The following is a 7,228-nucleotide window of genomic DNA, read 5'->3' on the forward strand; positions in this document are numbered from 1 at the left end:
GATTTTGTAATAAAAGATTGTGTAATATAAAAGGAGCGTTATTTGTGCCAGACCATGTACTTTACACTATTAAGTTACACACTTAGAAGTGGGAAAGATGGTAGATTTTATGTTACATGTATTTTACCATAATTCTTTAGAAAAAAAATGTAAAAACAAATAAACATGTCAATGGCCAAACTTGTACTACGGGCCTTAGTTTGCCTCCCCCTGCTCTAGAGGTTCAGGAGATGACGATTCTTAGAGCAGAAATCCAAGACTGGCCTTGAGAGCTGGTGAAGGCAGGGCGTGTCCTGGGCCTCACTGCATCTCCAGCGCTGAGTCACAGCTGCCCAGCACGTATTCACTTAGAGAACTGCAGTCTCTCTAAGGCAGACTCCCGGGGAGGACTGAGTCTGGACTGAATTAAATGGGCAAGGACAGAAGGAAAGGAGTAACCAACATCATCTTGTCAGAGGAAAACTGGTTTCAATAACAGCAAGGCTCTTCTCCAAAGGTAAAAGTCGCAGTCACCCACATTAAAAGTATCCTATGTCCAAGGACTCTGTACTAAGCCTCTGAAAAGCCATCTCGTCTGTATCCTCCACAGAGCTGCTTTGTTTTCAGTGGTTTTTTTTTTAAGGTGAACCTAAGAAAAATCTTTTGATAGGATTTCCAACTGTCCTGCTGTGAGGCGAATGCAAGGTTTCTTGGTTTAAAATAAGAGGACAAAGTTACCTGTGACCTGCAGGCCCACATTATACCCGTCCTCTTGGGAGCAGGTCACCTAAGGTGGTGACAGTGAGGTGAGGGACTGGCTCCATTTTCGAATGCACAAACACAGGCAGCTATCATCCTCGGGGCTGGCATTCATAGCCCTCCACCTATGCCCAGTCTTCCCGATTCTCTCTGAACTCCGTAACTGCTCAGTTCTTTAAAGACCCTCCCCCTGCAGTTTGGGAAAGATTTCACTAAGAAAAATAGGGTGACATAGAGTCACCAAATTATCAAGGGGCATCATAGAAAGGCATTTCTGGAAGCTTCTTAGCCTTCAGTTCTTAGCCTTCCTCTCAGAAAGCCAAAGCCCAGGCAGGAGCCGGGAAACTCTCAAGTCCGTTGCCAACATTGAAACCTGCTCGTATTTTACAAGGTTTAATGTTGAGAGTGAAGGTTTGCTTGTTGGCTCTCTAAAAATGGGAAAGGAAGAAAGGGGACAAAAAATGTGGCTTTTCAGGGTAAAGACTTTTATCGAAAGCAGGTACACTGTACAACTCCAAGCCAGGAAACAAAGGAAGCCTTGTCTAGCTCCCTCCACAGGTCATTTTAATGCTGCAGTGGAAGTAAGAGTCAGGGAAATGGTTTTTGTGCACCCTGGAAAAGAAAGGGCAATTCATGAGAGCCGCAAACAGGGGCTGCTCTGAGGTGTGCCTGCAGGCCTGGCGAGGCCAGCGGTCGTGTTTCACGGTAAGGGGAGGAGGCCTGCTGGGAGCTGGAATGTGAGGGAGGCTAAGGTCTCTTGTAGGCCAATCCACCATTGACAGGAGAGACGAAGCAGCCTCTTTCCAAATAGGATCAGAGCAGCAGTCCGGGGCCCCTGTCCAGGACTAGCTGTGCTGGCATGTCCAGCAGGAAGGCCCAGGTGAGGAAAGACTGGCCACATTGCTTAACAGTCTGGTCTCTGAGGCAAACCCAGTGGAGCGCACTCTCCACCAGCACAGCGGCTAGCCCAGGGCGGCTACTGAGGAGGTGCAAATGGCTGGTCCGAAATGACGTGTGCTGAAAATTTAATAGACACACCGTAATCTGAAGTAAGGTGTACCAAAAAAAAAAAAAAAAAAAAAAAGGAATGGAAACTGTCTCAATTTTTAAATTAACGTTGAATTTTTGAATTGTTATGACAGGCTAAAATTTTGGATATACTGAGTTAAATGAAACATATTGATTGTATCTGCTTCTTTTTACTTTTAAAAATGTGACTACTGGAAAATTTTGGACATTTATGGCTTGCATTGTAGTTGCTTTGGACTGAGCTACCTTGGAGAATGCAGTCAGAATAGCTGTGACATTCTCAACTAATTTTCTGGTTGGTGTTGGAAAAAGGAGAGACTGAGAGGGAGGGGAAAATTCAAGCAAAGAACATATCTATGGTCCTGCAGCCTGCAGCTCCCGACTGGAGGTACCTAATTCCTACAGCACTATCCATCCTATTCCCTTCCTTGCCATTGAACCGCCTGTGTCTGGTCCACACTGTGGTCCTGACGCACAGCCTGGAATGGAGAGGGACCTGCATTTGTCTGAGGAAGGGGTGTTTTTTCTGGTCTCAGCTAAGCTCCCTATGTGTGTGGTCAGTTGCAGGTCAGCTAGATGGCTGCTTTTGGGGACTGGCTGGTTATCACCTGGAACAGTAGGGAAGACTGGGTCACATGATTCTCCTCCTTCAGAAGGTTAGCTGAGCTTGTTCTCATGGCACCTGGGCAGGTTCCAAAGCAGCGAGCGGAAAATGCACAGCGAGTTCTGTGGCTGAGCCAGAACTGTACATCACCACTTCTGCCACATTCCATTGACCATCACTGTCACTGGGCCAGCCCAGCTTCCAGGGGCTGAGAAACAGACTCTGCCTCTTGATGGAGGAAGCTGCAAAGTCCCACTGTAAGGCATGTGCGAGGAAGGGAAATAATGTGGGTCATATTCACAACCAATCTATCACAGGGCCCTTGTCTACTTCCCGTAGTTCTCCCCGTCCATTATACTGTAGGCTCCAGCCAAACTGTAATCACTTCCCAAACACGATGCAAGATCCTTTCAGAAATGCACATTTTTGGACTTGCCTTTTCCTCGACCTAAAATGTCGTTTTCATTCCCTCACACCTTCACCCATAAATTACCCTTTAACGTGTAATTTACAACTCCATGTTAAAGAGGCCAACTGAAGATGCCTCGTCCTCTGCCCCCTCACGAAAACCCAGTAATGAGAAGTATTCTTTATAAAGATGCATAAACCTACAAGGGCAAAAAGGAAAAGACAGGTGATAAAGTCTTTCAACAGAACTTTGGGACACGGAAAGCAGACACACAGTGATCAACTTAGAGACCAGCAAAGGATTGTGTCAGAAGGTGCTGGGGAGCCAAGCAACAATGGGCATCTTATCGCAGAACCCAGGACTCAGGAACCAGGGGCTGGATGCCTGGGAGGGACGGAGGGAGGAGCTGAAAACAGGATTGGTTGAAGGTACGAGAAACCATTGATCCCTTGATTTTCTCACCCTCTCCACACAGCCAGGCGAATACCCTTCTCAACCGGGAGCCTGGAGGTTGAATCGTGAAGAGTCTAGGCCTGAGGAACTCTGGAGTTGGAAGAGCCAGGCGTAGCTCATGGTGGAGCACCGTGCTGAGAACAGGGATTGAAGGGAAGTCCACACACGAGAAGGTGAGAAACTCCCAGCTGCCTGCCTGACTCAGCTCTAAGAAAGCTGGCAACCAGATGTATGCGTCCTAAGCAAGAAACTGTAGGATTCCTCTTTGGGAACTTGACCAACTCAAAAGACATAAAAATATTGACATTTGTGAGCTGCCCAGTAAAATGTCAAGATATCTGCCTGATTTCCCCACAGGGAAGCCTCCAGCCACAGGAACAATCTGCCAAGGTCAAGAGATCTTTGAATAAAACCTCCCCTATGACAAACCGCAACACAACCAACATCCAGTCGAAGAGATGGGCAGTAGAGGTGGGGCAATAAGAAAGCCGAGTCCACATTTCCATAGATGTGAGCCAGTGCACAATACTTGCCTTTGAAAAAATAAGTGGCATCATAAGCATATTGTTTAGAAATAGGTTTGTGGCAGAACTCAACCTAAAAATGCTGGAAATCATCGGCTCTGAGTGTGGGACTCCAGGGAGGAGAGAGCAGGACTTGGCTGATTTACGTACTAAGCCATATGCATGTATTACCTTGTTAGAATAGAAAATTAGTATTTTTAAATAAATAAGACCTATTTAAAACACCATCTCTTATTGAAAGACTTCTCCACTTCCCAAAGAAGTCTACTGCTCTACTTTATGTGTTTTCGCATGACTGTGTTCGTAGGACGAGCTTATTGAAACATCCATGAAATAATACATTGTTGAGAACACATCCATGCCATTAGCCATCTTTTATCTGTGATGTATCTGTTTGATTGTCTATCTTCTTTCTAGGCTATGCTCTCTGAGGTCAGTGCTAAGTCTTAAGCCAATGCCGGGCAGTCATCATAAGCCATGCCCCACCTGTGAGGGATGGCAGTCGTGACTAAATCACAGCTAATTCATAAGGCAACATTTCCTCCCTTTATTCCCTGTATTTTTACTTTATTTATTATTAATTTCTGTATTCATAATTACCCTTGTTCCTGAAAAAGATTTTGGGAACAAGGGTAATTCCCAAAATTTCAGTTGACTTATAAAAACATATCCAATTAAAAAAGAAATAAATGAGGACATCAAAGCAAATGGAAGCCTGTTTTTAAAAGAGTCACACCATCATATTATTTAAAACAAGAAAGACAGAAGGCAGAATGGAGAGATTAGGAAGGAAGGAAGGGAGGAAGGAAGGAAGGAAGGAAGGAAGGAAGGAAGGAAGGAAGGAAGGAAGGAAGGATGGAAGGAAGGAGGGAAAGATGGGAAAGGAAAGGAAAGAAGGAAATTTAAGTAACTCAAATGGCCAAAAGAATTTGCCCAATGCTTCCTCATTCCCTGCCCCACCGTCTACTCCTGAAACCTCACAGCCACGTCTTTCTTTACTCAGGCTGCCCTCTCGCTTATGAGTGTCCTGTAAGACAAGGCCACTCAAAACACAGTCTGTGGATTTGTGCCAGTCTGTGAACTGTCCCATTTCCATCCATGGGGAAAATTATAGTATTTTCTTTTTTAAGGCTGCATAATATTCTATATGTTCACATTTTCTTCATCCATTGGTCTGAACATTTGAGCTGTTTCCATATATTAGCTATTGTGAATAATGTCACAATGAACATAGGAAGGCAGATATCTCTTTGAGGATCTGATTTAAATTCTTTCGGAATCAAACCCAGGAATGAGATTGCTGGATCTTAGGATAGTGCTATTTTTAATGCTGGGGGGTAATTCTCACAGTCTTTCCACAGTGGCTACACCATTTTACCTTTCCACCAAATGCACAAGAAATATAATTTCTGCACATTCTCCCCAACACTTATCTTTAGTTTAGTTTAGAGGGGTTTTATTTGGTTTGTTGTTGTTGTTTTTAATAGTAGCCGTCCTAACAGGTCTGAGGTGGTATCTCACTCTGGTATTGATTTGCATTTCCCTGGTAAGTGACGGCAAGCCCCTTTTTATATACCTGTTGGCTGTTTGTATGTCTCTCTTTTCCAGCATAAAATTTTACATCCCTTTTCTGTGTTGATTTCACAGCTTAACCCTGTAAGGTAATGTTACTTTCCTAACTTTTGAGTTTGGATGAGCACCTCGCTTTTGCCCTCCTGTACCAGGATATCCATTTCCTAGCATCGCTCTGAGGAATGTATCATATAACGCACGCAGAGTCCATGGCATACAGTAGGCTTTGAATATATAGTTTGTTTAAGGGATGTTGGTATTGGGCATGTGCGCTATAACTTCCTCCCTCTGTGTCTGAGGCAGACATTGCTAAACAAGACCTACACTTTCCTGCTCATGTAAACACACCGGAGGCTCCTGTTCAACTACCACCATTGCTGAGAAATGGAAATGCACACTTTATTTTTCATCCTCAGTACAAACCCTGCAACCCCGAGCACGATTTAGGCTAATGCTGGAGTGATAACCTCAGTTCCTGAGTCTAGTGAGCAGGCATCACATGGCATGGAAGAGTAAGGACATACTTCTGTTCAGATTTTAGATGAAAGAACTGTCACATTACTGAAAGAAAGGCAAGTAGGCCTTCTGGATGGTGATGTAATTTCTTTGTCTTTAAGGCACTAAAACAAATGTAAACAGATCTAATCAATAAATGCATTTCCCTCAAGAGGGAAGGATTGCTAAATACCGGTCTCCCAGCAGCTTTGGTTGCCAAGGTAGAAATCTCTGTGTCAGTCCTTAGGACAGGCCTGAAGAGTCAATATATTGGGTGTTTCCAATATAAAATTAAGTGAAAAAATACAAAGTTATTTTAGACTGTGAGTACAATTATATAATAAATACACATAGAAAAAAAAGACTGGATGGAAATACATCAAAATAAAGAGTGTGTTCTCTCATAGGAGTAAAAAAATTATAAGAGGATTTTCTTGGATATAGTAAGAAAATGAAGAAATATGACCAAAAGGTTCATTTGAAATACAAAGTAATTTAAATATCCAAAAAGATATTCCAGTCTAAAATTTATCTTACTGGAAATAAAGATTCATTTAGTCAGAAAAAAATATATTGTGGTCTCCCTTAGAATGCAGTTATGTTTTTTTCTTTATTTTTTGGATCTTCTATAATGTGATTTGGTTAAAAATAACATTAAAAATTAAGGAAGTGACTGTTTCACATTCCACATTTTTGTAACTAAAAGGGACATTAGGAATAGGACACACAGGGGCCCCTCACCTTGTAAGGGCCTGGCGGAGGAAGAGTGGCTGGTAAGCAGGGAGCACTTTGTTGGTCTCTGGTTCTTGGCTATATACAGAGATGCGAACCTGTCAAAATCATAAAAAACTGAGACTTCCACATCTCCCAGGAAAGAGAGGTCTATTTGAGGTCAGAGGAAAGTATGGATCATCTGGAATCAGAGTCTCTTCCTTGCTTAACCTGCTTTCATGGCAGAAGCCTATGATAGAGATCCCACCTCCATACAGCTTATGAACTGTAAGTCTGTGTATCTGCTCCAAATACTCCAATGTTGCTCTGAGTGTTTCTGAAAGGACCCATTTTAATCGACCATCACTGCAATGTGGTATGGAGATAGCAGCTTGCAAAATATAAAAAGGGTAAACCTTTTGTCGTAATCTGTTAAAAGAGATGAGCTGAATGCTTTGAAATGAAGCATTCAATAAGAAAATATTGAATACTGTGTCCCTATAAGGAAGCTGTCTTGTTTATCTACAGGATAAGGGCCATGTGTAACCAGGTACATTATTAACTGTTTCCAGAAACTTAGTGTCTGGATTGAAAATGACTTCAGTATTTTTTCTCCCAGAGGCTGTAGTTTTCTCTCCCCTAATTATTAGTGGAATGTTGTATAAAAGCCAAAGCTGTGATCTTAAGTTGCAA

The sequence above is a fragment of the Desmodus rotundus genome, chromosome 1 (genome assembly GCF_022682495.2).
Source record: "Desmodus rotundus isolate HL8 chromosome 1, HLdesRot8A.1, whole genome shotgun sequence".
NCBI lineage: Eukaryota > Metazoa > Chordata > Mammalia > Chiroptera > Phyllostomidae > Desmodus > Desmodus rotundus.